The 15,516-nt window shown below is 52.3% G+C and overlaps 1 protein-coding gene across 1 annotated transcript in view; it reads right to left on the reverse strand.

The window, feature by feature from the left end:
* The window catches only part of ESRRB (estrogen related receptor beta), a 169,543-nt gene that overhangs the window by 115,191 nt on the left and 38,836 nt on the right, over positions 1 to 15,516 (reverse strand). The gene's annotated exons all lie outside the window — the stretch shown is intronic.

Here is a 15,516-nt window from a genome sequence, read left to right on the forward strand (position 1 = left end):
CCTAACTTAGGAGGCTTTGCCTCCCCAAGAAGGACAAAACAGGCAAGAAGGGAAACGGCAGAAGAACCAGACAGAGTTTACAGGGGTGGGCAAAAGGCAGCCAACGATACAAGATTTAATATGGGTAAACACCAGTAACACACTTGTCAGCAGTGACCCTAGAGTGAGCCGGCCCATAGGAGAGCTGGCAGGAGGGCAGCGATGCAGAGAGATATCTGGGGTCAGAACAGATAGCACATTAAGCATGGGCCTCCAGCTCAATGGCATGACAAACACTGCTTTGGGGTAATTCTACAAAACCCAGCCGAGCAAGGAGCAGCAATAATTCCTCTTTACTCTCCCTTACTAAAAGCATAGATGGAATTTTATGCCCAGCCCTGAGGGACTTGCTTCGAAGGCAGACTGGAAAGGCGATATGGAAAGGACTTGGAGAGGGCTGGAGAAGGTGTGAAAGGCCTCCTGCAGGTAGCTGAGCCCCACAAGGAGAGGAACAACCACAGGATGAGGAGGGATGGGCTGTCTCTGTGTGTAGGACAAAGGCTTGGGTCCAAGTACCATGTCTCTCTCTCACACACTCTCTCTGTATGGCTGTCTCCATTCCTTCTGACCACCTCCCTTTCTCTCTCTTGGTCAGTAACCCACTTAGGCCATACCCCCACTTCCAGCGCCTAAGACCTAGCTCACTAAGGGGTCACATAATGCATACCAGAAGTGTAGGAGGGGAGCTCTCTGAATTCCTTCCTTTTGCTGCCCTCTGGGCGCTGTTTCACGGTTATTTCTTTGTATAGACCTTCCAGAAAAGACACACACGTGCCAAGCAACCCACTCAGGCTCCTAGAGGCCGGGTAGGAAACGGCAGGCAGTGAAGCAGCACCTCGTGACACACTGCTTGACATTCGTCCCCACTCAGGTCCCCCTTCTATCATCCCTGGGCTTCCACCACCCAAAGAAGGTGTCAGCATTTTAATACTTGCCTCAGGCTCTGTTTTCCTACGGGGCTAAGGTAAAGACAGTCAGCAAATGGGAGCCAGTCTAGGGCCACCGACTTTCTCTCAATTTAAATTATCTTAGTATCTACTACCCCTTTCCTTGGTTAGAGGAGAGGGAGCTCCAGTGCAATGATTGGATGGATAACTCTGGCTCGTCCCCACCCGACTGACAGACTCTCCAGTTCACAAAGGCCCAGTGGACTCTGCCCCTCCCACCCGCCCACTCACCATCCACTCAGACCCTATGGTTCTGATTCAGTTGCCAAAAGTTTCAGATCAATGGTGTCATTTGGAGCTTACCAACACTCCCCCCTTCCCCATTCCCCTCTCTTTCCTCCCCGTGCATACGTCCATACGCGGGATGCCCAGTACATATGGCGCCCTCCCTTCCCCGGTTTCCTTCATGCTGAGCTCAGCTACTTCCTCGGGTGACCGTCATCTTCCCTCATGCACACCCCTAACTTCAGCTGTTGGCTTCAGCCATGGGGAGAGTCTAGTGGCTTCAGGCGGAGGGGGTCCATGACCTCCTCGTACAGCAGAATTCCAGGGGCCCATGGTTTCACCTTGTTGGCCGGCCATCTTTAGCATATTCTACCTTGTTCCCTTGTGGTTGAAGGATGGTTCTGGGGCATCGGTATCCCTTTCTCACCTAGCTGTGTCCAAATCCAGGAAGGGAGTGTGTGCATATGTGTGCTTATGTTGGGGAAAATGTTGATCTTTAGGTCCTTTTTTTTTTTTTTTAATCTTTATGTCATTCATTTGTTTTTCATTTGTTGGTTTTGATTTGATTTTAGTCCAGAGGCAGATCTCTCCTAAGATTTCCCCATCCCTATACCCCTGCAGGCTTATCCTCCCATCTTCTTGGCCAGAATCCAGTCATATGCTCACCTCAAACCAATCACTGTCAGAGGAGAAATGGATAACCATGATTGGTTTCAAATACACTTACTCCCGGAAGCTGAGGGAAGGGTCACTTTTCCCGAGAACGTTGATATTCAATGACAAACGAACCCACTTCTGTTAGAAGAGGAAGCAGGAATGGTGGTGGACTCAGCAACACAGTAAGTGTCTGTCATGCCTGGTGGTACACCTGTGGCAGGCAGGACACTGGCAACAGGCCACCTTGGAGGCAAACAATAAGAGGTCATCATCTGTACAGTCGTAAAGACAACACTAAAGCTCCTTTGTTCATCACCTTACTCCAGCAAGTCAAAATAATGTCAGTGATAAGATACTTCTCCCCAAGGGGCACCTGGGGGGCTCAGTGGGTTAAAGCCTCTGCCTTCGGCTCAGGTCATGGTCCCAGGGTCCTGGGATCGAGTTCCGCATCGGGCTCTCTGCTTGTCAGGGAGCCTGCTTCCTCCTCTCTCTCTCTCTGCCTGCCTCTCTGCCTACTTGTGATCTCTGTCTGTCAAATAAATAAATTAATTTTTTAAAAAAGGTACTTCTCCCCAAGAAAATTTCTTATTGTTCTGAGTTGTGATTCCTGTTGAATTTTCATAACACAGGTAAATTCCAAATTAGTATGTTTTCTATACCTATTCTTTAATACAAATTGCATTCCAGGTGGAATTTCCAAAGTCAGCCCCCCCCACACTAACTTAGTTATACATAGCTGCGGGGGACAGTGGGGGTGGGTGCGCGGGGTGGGTGTTCTCAAGATTAGATTCCTAGTGGTTCAGAATTGTTCTGGCTCACGTAAGGGGCAGTGAGTCTGAGTGCCTGTGGTCTATATAGATCCTGTGTTTAATGGGTGGATTTATTTTTATTTTTCTATTTTAAAAAGTTTTATTTATTTGACACAGAGGGGCAGAGAGGTAAAGAGCACACGTGCATAAGCAGGGGTGAGTGGCAGAGGGAGAGGGGGAAGCAGGCTCGCCCCCTGAACAGGGAGCCCGATTCTAAGCAAAGCTCAAGCCCAGGACACTGGGATAATGACTTGAGCCTGAGCCCAAGGCAGCCGCTTAACCACTTAACCGACTGAGCCAGCCAGGCTCCCCTCAGGAGCATTGACACACAGAGATTCTAAAGACAGAGAAGGCCCCTGAGGTGCTTCGATCCTGTTCTTATATGTGACCACCTGGAGTTTTCATTTGCATTTAAAAGTTAAAGCAATGTTAGGGCAGAACTAGGAGCTGTGATATTTGTTAGTTCAATAACAGTCCCTACGTGAAAAGTTTCCCTGGGTTCGTACCACATTTTTAAGGTAGACATTTATTCTTTGTTCTGTAGTATTACGGTTTGCTTTTAAATTAACCCACAAATTGGGAAAATAGTGCTATTAGTTATTCCATGATTATGCTAAGTCTCCAGGTGTCACGCATTCAAGGTCTGCCCACCATCCCTCTTTTCACCCAGTTGTTCCTTGTCTAGGCATCCCCAGTTGGGCTAGCTGTCTTGAGAAAGAGAAAAGGCGAATGCGCACATTTCCTTAAGACAGTTTTAGGGGAACTCATCTCCAAACAGATCACTGACAACCAGCCCTGAGCCCCGAAATCCCCTCAGCATCTTCACCATGGCCCCATCTACTTCATTCCCCTCCGGCTGAAGAACTCTGCCTTTTACCAAATCCCAGCCATGAAGACTCTATTTCTTATTCACTATTCCCCGATCCTCTGTTTTGGTCCATCACTAGTATGCTAACATTTTCACTTTCTCCCTCTTTTTCCTGGTTCATGGGAGAATGCCAACTCTAGCATGAGTCTTCAGACTCAGTGACCGGAGTGGAGAGGGAGGAGGGGACAGACACTTACTGAGCACCCACTCTGTGCTGGACACTCGGCTCTATCCTGCCACTTGGCCTTCACTTCGGGTCATCAGGCCCAGCTGACACCCGCGGTGTGTGTCATCCCTCTCATTTTATCTACTGAAGAGAAAACTGAAGCTTCCAGGTTAAGTGCGAATGGCCAGAAGACAATCCGAGACTAGAACCCAATGCTGGCTCACCTCCAAACCTTTGCTCTGTCTAACCCATGTCACCTTAGTGGAGTCCATGTCAATGTCGTGTCCTATGACAGAAGAAGAGGCTTTCGTGGGCTAGCCTGAGAACCCAAGTGCCATGAGTAACTGGGAAAATGGGTGCTTAGGCCTAATCCACGGATCTGTAAGAGGACTTTAGGATCGTAGCCTCTGGGAGGTCAGTATGGGCCAACCTATCCCCATGTTCGTGTATTTAGCCAAGACCCAGAGAAGTTCTTTCGAATCGGAATGACTGCATTCTCAGTCCTGGAGGGAGAAAACGTGAGAAGCAGTGTAACGTTGGGGAGGAAACCAACTGATTTTATGGAATGATGCCAAAGGGTAGATTTTAACTTTATATGACTTGGAGAAGGTGAAGGGCAGCCGGAAGAAGGAGGACGTGACGAAAAGGAAGACTATCTTCTGCCAAGCTAAATTTCCTTATAAGGGCCAATTTGCTGGTTTGGAGCAGGTTCAAATGGGCAGCAATTTTGAAACCAGCTGGACGCGCTTCAGTGATTACTACAGACACGCCCAAGAAATCTGAGGGTCGACTCTCAAGGTCCAATAAGCTCCCTACAAAATTCAGGAGATCTGGTTTCCTTGTGGTCCTCCTATTCCTTTCCCTCCCCCTCCTTGTGGTTTGAAAGGTCTTGGTGAGATCAAATAATTGGTTTTGTTTCCCTGTTTCTTCCAACATCAACAATGCACGTCTCCTTTCATTCCTAGGATCCTAACTAACCCAGCCATTCCGCCAAGGAGTCTCAGGTCCTGCCCCAGCATCAAAGCATGGGCCAGAGGGTGGTGGGTCTTTCCAGAGACTTTGTTCCTTGGCAGCTCCTCAGTGACAGCCAACTGGCTGGTCCGCCAGACAGACTCGCCCACAAGCAAGCACACTTTTTACCTATGGGAATCACAGAAGCATCATTTTTTTAAATTTTTATTTTTTTTAAGATTTTATTTCTTTACTTGAGAGGGAGTGAGAGAGAGAGAGTACGAGAGAACACAGAGGCAGAGAGAGAGGCAGACTCACTGAGGAGCAGGGAGCCCGATGCGGGGCTCGATCCCAGGACCCCGAGATCATGACCTGAGCGGAAGACAGACGCTTAACCGACTGAGCCACCCAGAAGCCCCCAAAAGCATCATTTTAAAGCAATGGTTTCCAAGCTTTACAAAAAGAGCCCCATAGAGTCTTTCTTCAAGTGGAACCGTACCCAGGACTTGGTTATATGAAACAGCAGAAGAGGAGCTTTTCTGGTTTAGGCAAGTGGGTCCTCCCCCCACACCCAGCAGGAAATCCACAAGCCACCTCCATAGAATCCCTCGTTCTCCCTGGAGCGCACTTTGAAAATCAAAAGGATATCTCTAAAATCAGGGTTCTCTAAACAGCATCAACTCAATCAACTCGACCAGTCCTCCAAAATTAAAAAATGGGAGGAATACGCACACTTCTGAGGGTTGTCTGGGCAACCCCTATTCGGAGTCCCTGGGGCCATGTTGGTAGAAGCCATGGTTAAAACGTAGCAGCCTGCCCAAACATGCCTGATTTTTGTATCCATGTCCTTCCCGATTCAGAATGAGGCTAACCCCATTTAGGCGGCTGGCCTTCGGCACAGCCGTGAGCAAGGACCAAAGTCATCATCACATGGAGGCAGGCAGCTTGGGGTTCTCAGCACCAGGAAGTACACAAGTGGATTGGCTATCAAGTACGGAGACGGTTACTGGGCATATTAACATTGGTTGAGTACTTTTCTCATGGTGTACTTAATGGTATTAAATAGTACTGATGTCACTTTCATTCACTTGGCAATGGGACGTGCTTTCTTGAGTGGGAGCGTAAGGGGTGACTCCAGACACAAACTAACACTTTGTGAATTACAAGGAACACTCCGTGTGCTGATGGGAGAGTGTCTCCAGGTAAATGTGTCCTGTTACAAGTCCCTGGGGGACGCCGCTGAGAGGCACAGGCAGATAAAGACGAGCAGATGAGCTCAAGTCCTCACTCTGCCTGTCATTAGCCTTGACTCTGGGACATGTTTCCTCCCTGCCCAGGTTTCTGGAAATCTCTACAACGGTCTGTTGCAGGATCGTGTGTCTACAGTACTGTGCGTGGTGCCTGGCACATGGTATTTGGTCAGCAGACTCTGGTCCCACTCCATCCTTTGTCAACGGAGGTCCTGAGCTCAACTCTGGGAAGGGGAAGGCTGCCTCCCACTTCGATCTTCTCCAGAACATATCCATCAGCTACATTCTGCTCAGCCCCCCTGGGGGTACAACTGAGGCACTAGCCGGTGACTGACTGTGTACACTGTGACAGCCTGCTCCCTCTCTGTCCTGTCTTATCTTCAGATCCGCGAGGATGGGGAGCAGCGACTTCTTGGGGATAACTGTCCAGTAACCCTCTGTCCACCTCACAGGTCAGCTCCCCACCCTCATGACCCCAGGTGCTGAATGCCTGGGGAGCTCCGTGATTACGGTCAAGGCCACACCGTCAGGACCACCCATTAGAGATGCCCTTGGGTGTGCTTTGAGTCTTTGTTCTGATTCAAACATGGAATCTCAGGCTGACCTAACAGCTCCATGAGATCTCAGTCCTTCAACCGGGCTTAGAAGAATCGCCATTCCTCAGGCCCAAGCTCATTGCCTCCCTGGAAATCCTCCCTTCTCCTTCTCACTCCTGTTAATCACAGCAGGTGTTGCCCAGACCACCCTCAGAAGTGTGCATATCACCCCCATTTCTTAATCTCAGAGTTAGAGTCATCAATGTGTAAAAGTCCAAACATTGGCCATTTCTTCCCCCAAAGAACCTTTTGGAGGTAATGGAGAGACAAGGGTTAATCAATCTCCCACAGCTGAGCTCATCTCATCTCGCTGCTGTGTGGGAGAGGAAGCTAAACACTTTGAGGTCCCGTCTACCCTCCAGCCTCCCACCTCTGAGGACTTTTCAGTACAGCTATGTTGAATGGCATCAGACAGCATCTCAGGCGGGGGCATATGAGCCCTGAGCCCGCCTGTCAGGCCCCTGGGCAGCCAAGTCATCTGGGATGTGTTAGGACCATCTCTGATGTAGGAAGGTACACTGTAATGAAAACACAGGGCTGGCTTCTCAAATGTGTCCTTTCATGATTCTGTGACCAACAGGGTGAGAGAGCTCCCTGTCCGAGGTCTGCCCGAGGAGCCGGGTGGCAGCCTCTCCAGACAGGGCAGAAGCTCTACGTGTGTTACGTTGCCTTGTCATTTCAAACCCCTTGCTGGAGATCGTCTCATGGATCTTGTTAGCTCACGACCAGAGGCAGAAGAGTACCTTCCATCCGATGAGGGGGAAATAAATAAAGTCAATTCACCCTCTGGGTGACATTCCTGGGTCCCTTCTTAGTGGGGGGTTTGTGGAATGAAAAGATAGTGAAGATCAATAGCATGTCCTTGGAGTTGGAGATGGAACAGCCCCAAAAGGTAGGCAGGTGCCTGGTCTCAGTGGGACAGAGCGGTAGCGCATCTTTATAATCCATCAGATCAGTTATACTCAGTACTTGTTAAACTCAGCACAGGAAAGCCCCATGATAAGGCAGCCTGCAAAGCAGTAGGCTTGGTCAGGTCCCTCCAATACAGAAATATAGGCTCAAAACAAAGGGAGACCCCCCACCCCCACCCGATTGCCATCTCTGCCCACAGGAAAGGAAGAGTTGTTAAACCCATGGGTTGGTGCCCGGGACGTGCTCTGGGCCACTCTCTCCTAGAAGCGGGGTCGCTCTGTGTTCAAGCATTGCACACCTGCCTGGGACTCTCTCTTGCCCTCCATCCAGACTCTTCACAGCTTCCAGGCTCCTCCAGGCAGAGCCACTCTCCCTCTTTATCCTTCCAGTTCCTCTGTCTGCAACCCAGCAGGTGAGGGTCTGCTGCAAAACCCATTGCATCTTGGAGTCCTGGGGAAGGAGCAGGAGCACAGAGCAAGCGTGTACTGGGAGCGGGGAGCCCTGCCAAGGTACACAAGATTTGCGATGTGTGCCCAGGACAGGATTGCCGCCCAAACACAGAGCACAGCAACGGGACAGTGCAACAGGGCTGCTAGCTGCCCGCAGGGCCCTCTCTACCTGCTGTGCTCCCCCAGGGAAGGGAGCAAGAGCTACCTCTGGCATGGGTTTTCCCACCCAGAGGCCCTGAGCCAGGGCAGCACCACCCTGGGGTGGCTAAAAACTAGCCCCGCCTGCCCCCTCCTGCCCTGGGGCCACCCGAGGGGCACCTTTTGCCTCTTGGTTTTTCTTTTTCTATTCTGTGGCTTGTAGAAAATCAGAAACAAGGAGCAGTGGAGTTTGGATGGCCCCGAAGCTGGCCACAGCTGAGGACATGCAGACAAGCAGCCTTTGGGGCTCCTGCGGCTGTGGGATGCACATCTTGCCACGCTGGGGGCTTAGCCAATGCCGCCCCTGCTATCTTTGCTTCCCGGATCTCTTCCCACACACTGCTTCCTCCTCCTCCCTCCGCATGCCTACCTTCCCCCTAGCCTACCTCCTCACCGCCTCTTCCCAGGAAAGCCATCCTTTCCCTCCTCTGTCTGCAGACAGCCCTGGCCTCCCGTCTCCCCTGGCTGCTCCCACAGGTGCATCTCCAGGAGGGGATGACTGAGCGTCCATTGGCTCTGTCTGGGCTGGGCCTCAGGCTCAGGCTCCCACCTTCCATCCTGACTCTTCCAGGTAGGAGCTACTCGGCTCTCTGAGTCTCTGGGCCACGGAGGCGATAATGATCATACTGACCCCCAGGGGGTGGTCCTGAGAATGAACTTGACAAGGTGTATCAAGCTCTCCCTCGGGCGCGTGGACCAGAGTCGTTGCTCAATAAACGCCAACCCCGAAAAAAGCACTCACTTGTGTTCTAAAGGTTCAATGCCAGAGTTTTACTTTGGACGTTCCCCTTGCCTCTCTGTCCCTTTCACACACGGCAACCCCAGTACCAGCCTGAGGAGGCACGTTTGGAAGGCATCACAAGGGGGTTCAATCAGTCTATCCCACCCAGAGCAGAGTGTCAGACGATCAAGGGCACTGACATCCTCTTGGCGGATAGAATTATTGTTATCAAGACCTAGCACCTGTTTGGGTTTAGCAGAAGGAAGACTGTGCCTCGCTGGTCATCAGCAATGGTCCTACCCTACCATCATGCATGGAATTCTAGGGGGTTATTTTGGAGCATCGGTTCCCAAAGTGGGTTCTGCAGACCAAACAGTACTGGTATCACCTGGGAATTTGTTGAAAATGCTAAGTCTCTGGCCCGCCCCACACCTGGGTGGGGCCCTGCACTCTGTATTCTAACAAGTGGTCAAGTCATCTAGAAGATTTCCATGCACGTACCACTTTGGAAATCACTACTTTAGCGGTTTCCCAAATATTAAGTATTATAATCTCTCAAGTCTATCTTCTTACAGACCATGTCTCCAGCTTCAAACAAACCCAGACGAAAGGACTTTTGAAAACATTCATGACTAATTTTTTACTAAGAATACATTTTAGGGGAAAAAAAAAAAAACCCTTCACTGATCATACAGGCTGCAGTTCACGGTGTGTCTTATTGAACATGAGGTGATCACCTTTCTGTTTTTAAGATCTCATTTTTTTTTCTTTTCTTTTTCAGCTTTCCATTGAAGTACACACACAGATATGCTCCCATATCTAAGAGGACATTTCACTGGATTTTCATAAAATGAACACGTCTGCGTACCCAGCAACTAGATCGTGATAATGAGCACTGCCGGCAACCCAATGTCCCCTCTCCGGTCACTCTCCCTGCCCCACTCAGCTGCGCTGCAGCTTGGCCAGATGGCAGTGGGAGCCCGGAATGGGACAACTTAACCTGGGGCAGGGGTGATTTGAGGAGAGGGTAAACCTTCGCTGGGGATCACCAGAAGAAACTCTTAGTGGCCAGTTGAAGGTTCAACAAAGCCCTTTTCTGTCCTTTGGAGAGACGGAAATCATGGCAGAGGGGCACGATGAGGGAGCATAAAGGTGGACAAGAGTAAGAGTGAGTTCCAATCCACAGTACGCGTCCAGCTGCCAAGGCTGTGCACCTGATAAGGCAGGGTGGGAGTGGCTATTTACCCACAGGCTGCTCGTTCTCAGTCCCCTTTCCTTTTCCCCTGGAAAGTTGGGCAGTACCCAGAGAGAAGGGTGAATCTGTAGCCGGCTCAGAGCTGGGAGGTCTGGGGTGGGAGCGCTCACCTGGGGTCATGTGAGACTGGCAGGCCCACTTGGACACGGGCCAGAAAAGCAGGCTGGGGCTAGAAGAAATCGGGCTGCGGGGTTTACATGAAAATGCGTGTCTGCCATCTGGAGAGAGTACAGCTGTGGTCTGGGGCCACGGCTTCCAGAGCTAGTTTCTCAGTTTTCTTATCTGTAAAACGTGGGAAATGCTGTACCTAGCTCCTAGGATTGTTGTGCAGATGAAGTGAGCTAACAGGAGATGACTCTTAGAAAATCACATTTGATAAACTTACCCCTGCACACACTGTGGGAACCAGTGCTCTGGCTTGAAGATGCAGCCAGGTGGGGAAAGGGTGATGCCTTGGGCCATTGCTCGCAAACACAGCAAGCGCCAGGTCAGAAATCCCAGCCCTGTCCCCAGCACCCCACCCATCCATTCATCTGTCGCCTGTGGAGAAGGTAGGAAGGGGCTCTGGAACAGGTCAAGTCAATGACGGCCATGCACTGATGTCTACTGGCAGCTCCTAGGGCTCCAGCTAGCACTGGGGGAACCTCCAAGACCCCACTGAAGCTCGCGCCTGTCCCCGCCAGTCCCCCAAGGTGCGGGAGAGGCATACAGAGGAGGGGGGCACTGGACCTCTGAACACCAGTCCTCTGGGTCTGGGGAGGAGAGAGAGAGCACGTGTGCTACTCACTGTGGGTCATCCCCAATCAGAGCAGGAGGTCGGAGGCTGAGGCAGCCTGTGTTGACAGGGAACACGTGGAATGAACCCCAAGTATTGCCTCCTGCCTGCTGGACCCTGTGCTAGGTACCCCGATGCACAGTCTCACACACAGGGCTACATTATCCCCATGTCACAGAGGAGGACTCCAAGGCTCTGCAGACCTAAGCGACTTGCCCCCTCTGGAGCATCCATGATCCCAGCATTGTGCTGGCCCCTGAGCAGGAGGCAGACAAAACAGAAGACCTGATCATTCTCTTTAAGAAGAGCTCACTACAGGAGGAGAAATGCCTGCTGTAGATGGGAGTGACCGGTGAGCTGGCTGGTTGGGGTGCCGTGGGCGTGGACCAGAAGGGGAGTGGGAGGTGACAAGGGGATGAGGGGACAAGGGGAGACGGACAATGGATGGTGAAGGCTGGGAGCCACCCAGTAGGGGTGGGGAGAGAGACAAACACTCCGCTACTTAAAGGAGAAAGGGTGAGGGCTGGCCAGGCCTTCACGGGTACCCACTCTGCCTCCCGGCCCCCAGCTGCCCCAAGGGAGCAGCACCCCCGTGCCCGGGAGGGTCTCTACTGCGTCAGATGGCAAAGAAGGCTGCCTGGAAAGGAGACACATCCAGAAGGAAGATGTGCCGCCAGGATGAGGTCTTTCAAGGGGAGGCCCTGCAGAGTGAAACAACCATTGATTTCAAATTCTCTCCCCCGCAGATAAAGCCCAGGATGTCAGTGCATAGACACCCCTACTCTTCTGTCCCCATGACCCACGCCACAGGTCCTTGGGGTCCCTCACAAGTCTCTGACCTGAGCAGCGGAGCACAGAACAAGGGACCGTGTGAGAACATCTCCTGTTTGGTTCACTCTGTAGAGTGGGAGGAACCCCTCATCCCCACAACCTCGCCATTTCCATCTCTAAGATGGGACTGATGTACTTTTCCTCCCCACTTCGGAGGGCAATGTGGAGCTAGGCCCCTGAGAAAAGGCTGTGGCTGCTGGAGCCTGCCTCCATCCGGTGAGCACCTGCCGTGTGCCCACTGCTGTGCTAGGCAGTGGGAGGAGCAAAGACAGCTAGCCAAGGGCCCCCGGCTGCCAGCAAGTCCACAGCCTCATAGCAGAGGCTAGCAAAGCGCCACGGGTGACAGGTGCACGGAGAGACGGGGTGGGAGAGGGGGACCTGGAGCCGCAGAGAGGCAAGGAAGAATTCACAGAAGCACTTGCCAAGCAGACTTCCCGGGCACGAGGAAAGGCACTCTAGATGGGGAGATCAGGGCACACATATACAAGGGCAGGCTAGCTGGACCAGCTAACTACACGGAACTCAGCCGCGTTGCCGTAAGCCAGGGCGGTTAGTGACATCAGCCTAGAGCCACACTGCCCTGCTCTGTGTGATCTTGCACAAGTCACTAACCTCTCTGAGCCTTGGTTCCCTTCTAGGTGCTACTGCACCTCTGGGTCCTACTGCTCTCGGAGCAAAAGGAGGTACACACGCCCCACACTTGGAACAGCATCTGGCAAGGGCTTAGCACTAAATACCGTTAGAGATGCTGCTGCTGAAGGTGCCCCAACGGGTCCTGGAAGCAACAGATGCAGCCAGAGCCGTCCTCCTCTAGCTTCGGGGTTGGAAGCAGCTGGTGAGCCCAAGATACACGGTGCGAACCTTCAAGCGGGCAAATTCGCAGAAACGAGGCACTTTCAGCCGCCCAAAGGGCTTCAACATCACGCTAAGAAAAAAAGTAGCAGGGTGGGGGCCTCGAAAGAGCCGCTTGTCAGCCCTGCTCCCCGCTTGCAGCCGGCACCAGAAGGGCAGACCCTGGCCTCCGCGATGAGGAGGTGCCCTCTGGCCTCCCGCTCTCTGGGAGAGCGGCGCGCTCGCGCAGAAGGCCGCGGAGAGCTTCTCCTATAGACCGCACGCACGGAGAAGGGCCACCGACAAGGGCGCCCCGGAAGGGGACGCGTCGGGACCTCGGGACAGAGCACTGGGGGACCCTCGCCGCCGGCCTGACTGTAGCGGGGACCTCGCGGCCGAGCGCCACCAGAGGGCGCGCTGGATCTCGGAGTGCGCGGAGCTCCGCCGGGCGTGGGCGTGGGCGCGGTGCGGGGCGGGTAGGCAGGTGCACGCCGGGTGCGGCGCGGGGGAGAGGAGAGTGACAGTCTGCGTTCCCCGGAGTCAGCCCACGACACGAGGGGTAGGTTTTCCGGGGATCCAGCTCGGAGCAAACAGCGCAGAGGACTCAACCGTCATCCTAATAATAAACTTACTATTTGTCATCATGTGCCACACACACTGTAGTTCAGTCCTTACCACGAGGCCACCAGGTAGACGCTGTTATTGTTCCGCTTTACAGTCTGAGAAACTGAGACTCGGTGTGTCAGAGGCCACACAGCTGGCAAGAGCCCAAGCTGGGATTTGAACCCCCAGGGATCGGCCCCACAAACTGTGCTCTTATCCAGTCCTCTGTGATAATCCCTGTCCAGTGATCCATTCTCTTCCTTCCACCCGAGGGTTAATCATTTCTCACTAGCAGATCCCTGGTTAAAGCAGCTCAACCCTTCCCTGCAGACAAGAAGTGTGTAGCCACATTGCCACTCAGCAGGTTGGCATCGGTCCTGCTGTAAAACTCAAAGACCAAACCATGGCCTCCAACAGATTCTCATTTAATCAGCATTTATTCAATACTTTCTATGTGCCAGGAACTGAGTTGATGCATGTACATGGTATCTCACGTAATACTCCCAATAACGTGCTCATGCCTCTTTCCGTTTTACATAAGAGGAAACAAAGGCAGGTAAGTAATTTTCCTTGGGTCATACAGTCAAAACTTAACAGCTTCTGGAGCTCCCACCACCAAACCCATCCACCCATCCATCCATCTATCCATTCACTCATTCACTCACTCATTCATTCAGCAGATCTTTGTGTCAGTCACTGTTCAGCAGTTGACAGGACAGCCAAAACCTTTCTTTCTCAGGGCTTACGATCTTCATCAGTTAGAGGGAGTGCCCTGCTGACATGAACCCAGTTCCTGTTTCCGGAGGCTTATGAGAAGAAGCCATGTGTATGGAAGAGAAAGGAAAACCAGCTTTTTCTACACGAGATAACATTCCTGTCCTTCACATGTAAGATAAGATACTGATGGTGGCTGCTAACATTTGTGAAGTCTTAGCCCCTAGTACCTGTGAGTGTGAGCTCATTTAGAAACATGGTCTTTGTAGATGTAATCTAGTGAAGATGAGGTCATAGTGGAGTAGGGTGGGCCCTAATCTTGTATGATTAGCGTCCTTACAAGAACAAAACACACACACACACACACACACACACACACACACACACGTGCGTGTGGAGAATGTCATGGGACAATGGAAGCAGAAGTTGAAGGATTGTATCTTAAGGAGCTCCAGGGATGGCCAGGCCCGATCAGAAGTTAGGAAGAAGCCAGGAAGCATTTTCTCCTACAGTTTTCAGAGAAAGCATGGTCCTGCTGATACCTTGATTTCAGAATACTAGGCTCCAGAACTTGGAGATAGGGAGTTTCTGTCATTTTAAGCCACCCAATGCATGGTACTTCCTTAGAGCTGCCCTAGGAAACTACTATAACGGGGTGTTAACTTCCATTTTTTTCCCATTAATGGGGAAGAACCTGGCCTGCCCACCCACTGGTTCTCTCACCCCGTGCCCGCAGTGCTCACGGTCAGGGGGACTGCCATAGTCATGCCCTGGTACAAAGCTCGTTGGCCGCAATGGCATCCGTCCCAAGCCTGCGGTCTCAGCAACACTGTCCTCTACCTGTCTGAGCTAGCTCGTGGTTCCCAGGCCGGATGACAAAGGTGCATCTAGTTGGCAGAACAAGGGCAGACAGCAGGCAGGTGTGCCCAGGTCCCCACATCTCACCTGCCACTTTCCCTCTGCCAGCCTCACTCAGCATTGCCAAAGCCCCACGTTGCTAATGTGCTGCTCGTGGGCTCCTGCGGAGGGGAGGGGCAGGGGGAAAGGCACAGTCATGCTAGTGTCTCCAGCTGTGTCCAGGTGGCCCACCACCATGGCAAACAGAGAGGGCATCAGCCCTGTGGGGAGTCATGTGTGGCCCGACCCCCCTACTCAACAATTACCCCACCAAGTACCCTGATACACCTGTCATCGTGCCGGGTTCACGTGAGGGCTCCAGGTTCTGAGAGGCAGAATACCGACTCACTTGGCTTCGGATATTCTAGTTTGGAAATGCACGAAGTGCCAAATCTGACAACTGTGCCATGACCCAGTCCTTCACAGCGAAGCTGTGGATACATGCGGCTGGTGGCTTCTACCAGCTTCTATCCTGGGAGCTTGGGGTCCCTGCAGGGCACACTGTGAATAACCCGGGCAGGCTTGCAAACCTCTCCATAACCCCTTCGCCTAGCTCCCTGGAACTCTTCTGGGCCTCCAGGCTTTCCTCTGCTGAGTCCCCATCTCTCTAGCAAGATAGCAAAGCTCCCGAGGTAGGGGCTGTTCTGAATCAGTCCTCGGTCTAGCACAGAGTCTGCCATACGACCAAAGGAAGCTGGGCACGTGGTCTGCCCTCCCCACGGCCTCAGCTGGCTTGAGGGAGGACAGGCTTTTGGGAGAAGCAGAGCTTCCTTCTGGGTGGTCTGGCCTAGTCTGTGAAGGAGGGAGAGAAGCAGAGATTCC

The sequence above is a fragment of the Lutra lutra genome, chromosome 7, assembly GCF_902655055.1.
Source record: "Lutra lutra chromosome 7, mLutLut1.2, whole genome shotgun sequence".
Lineage (NCBI taxonomy): Eukaryota > Metazoa > Chordata > Mammalia > Carnivora > Mustelidae > Lutra > Lutra lutra.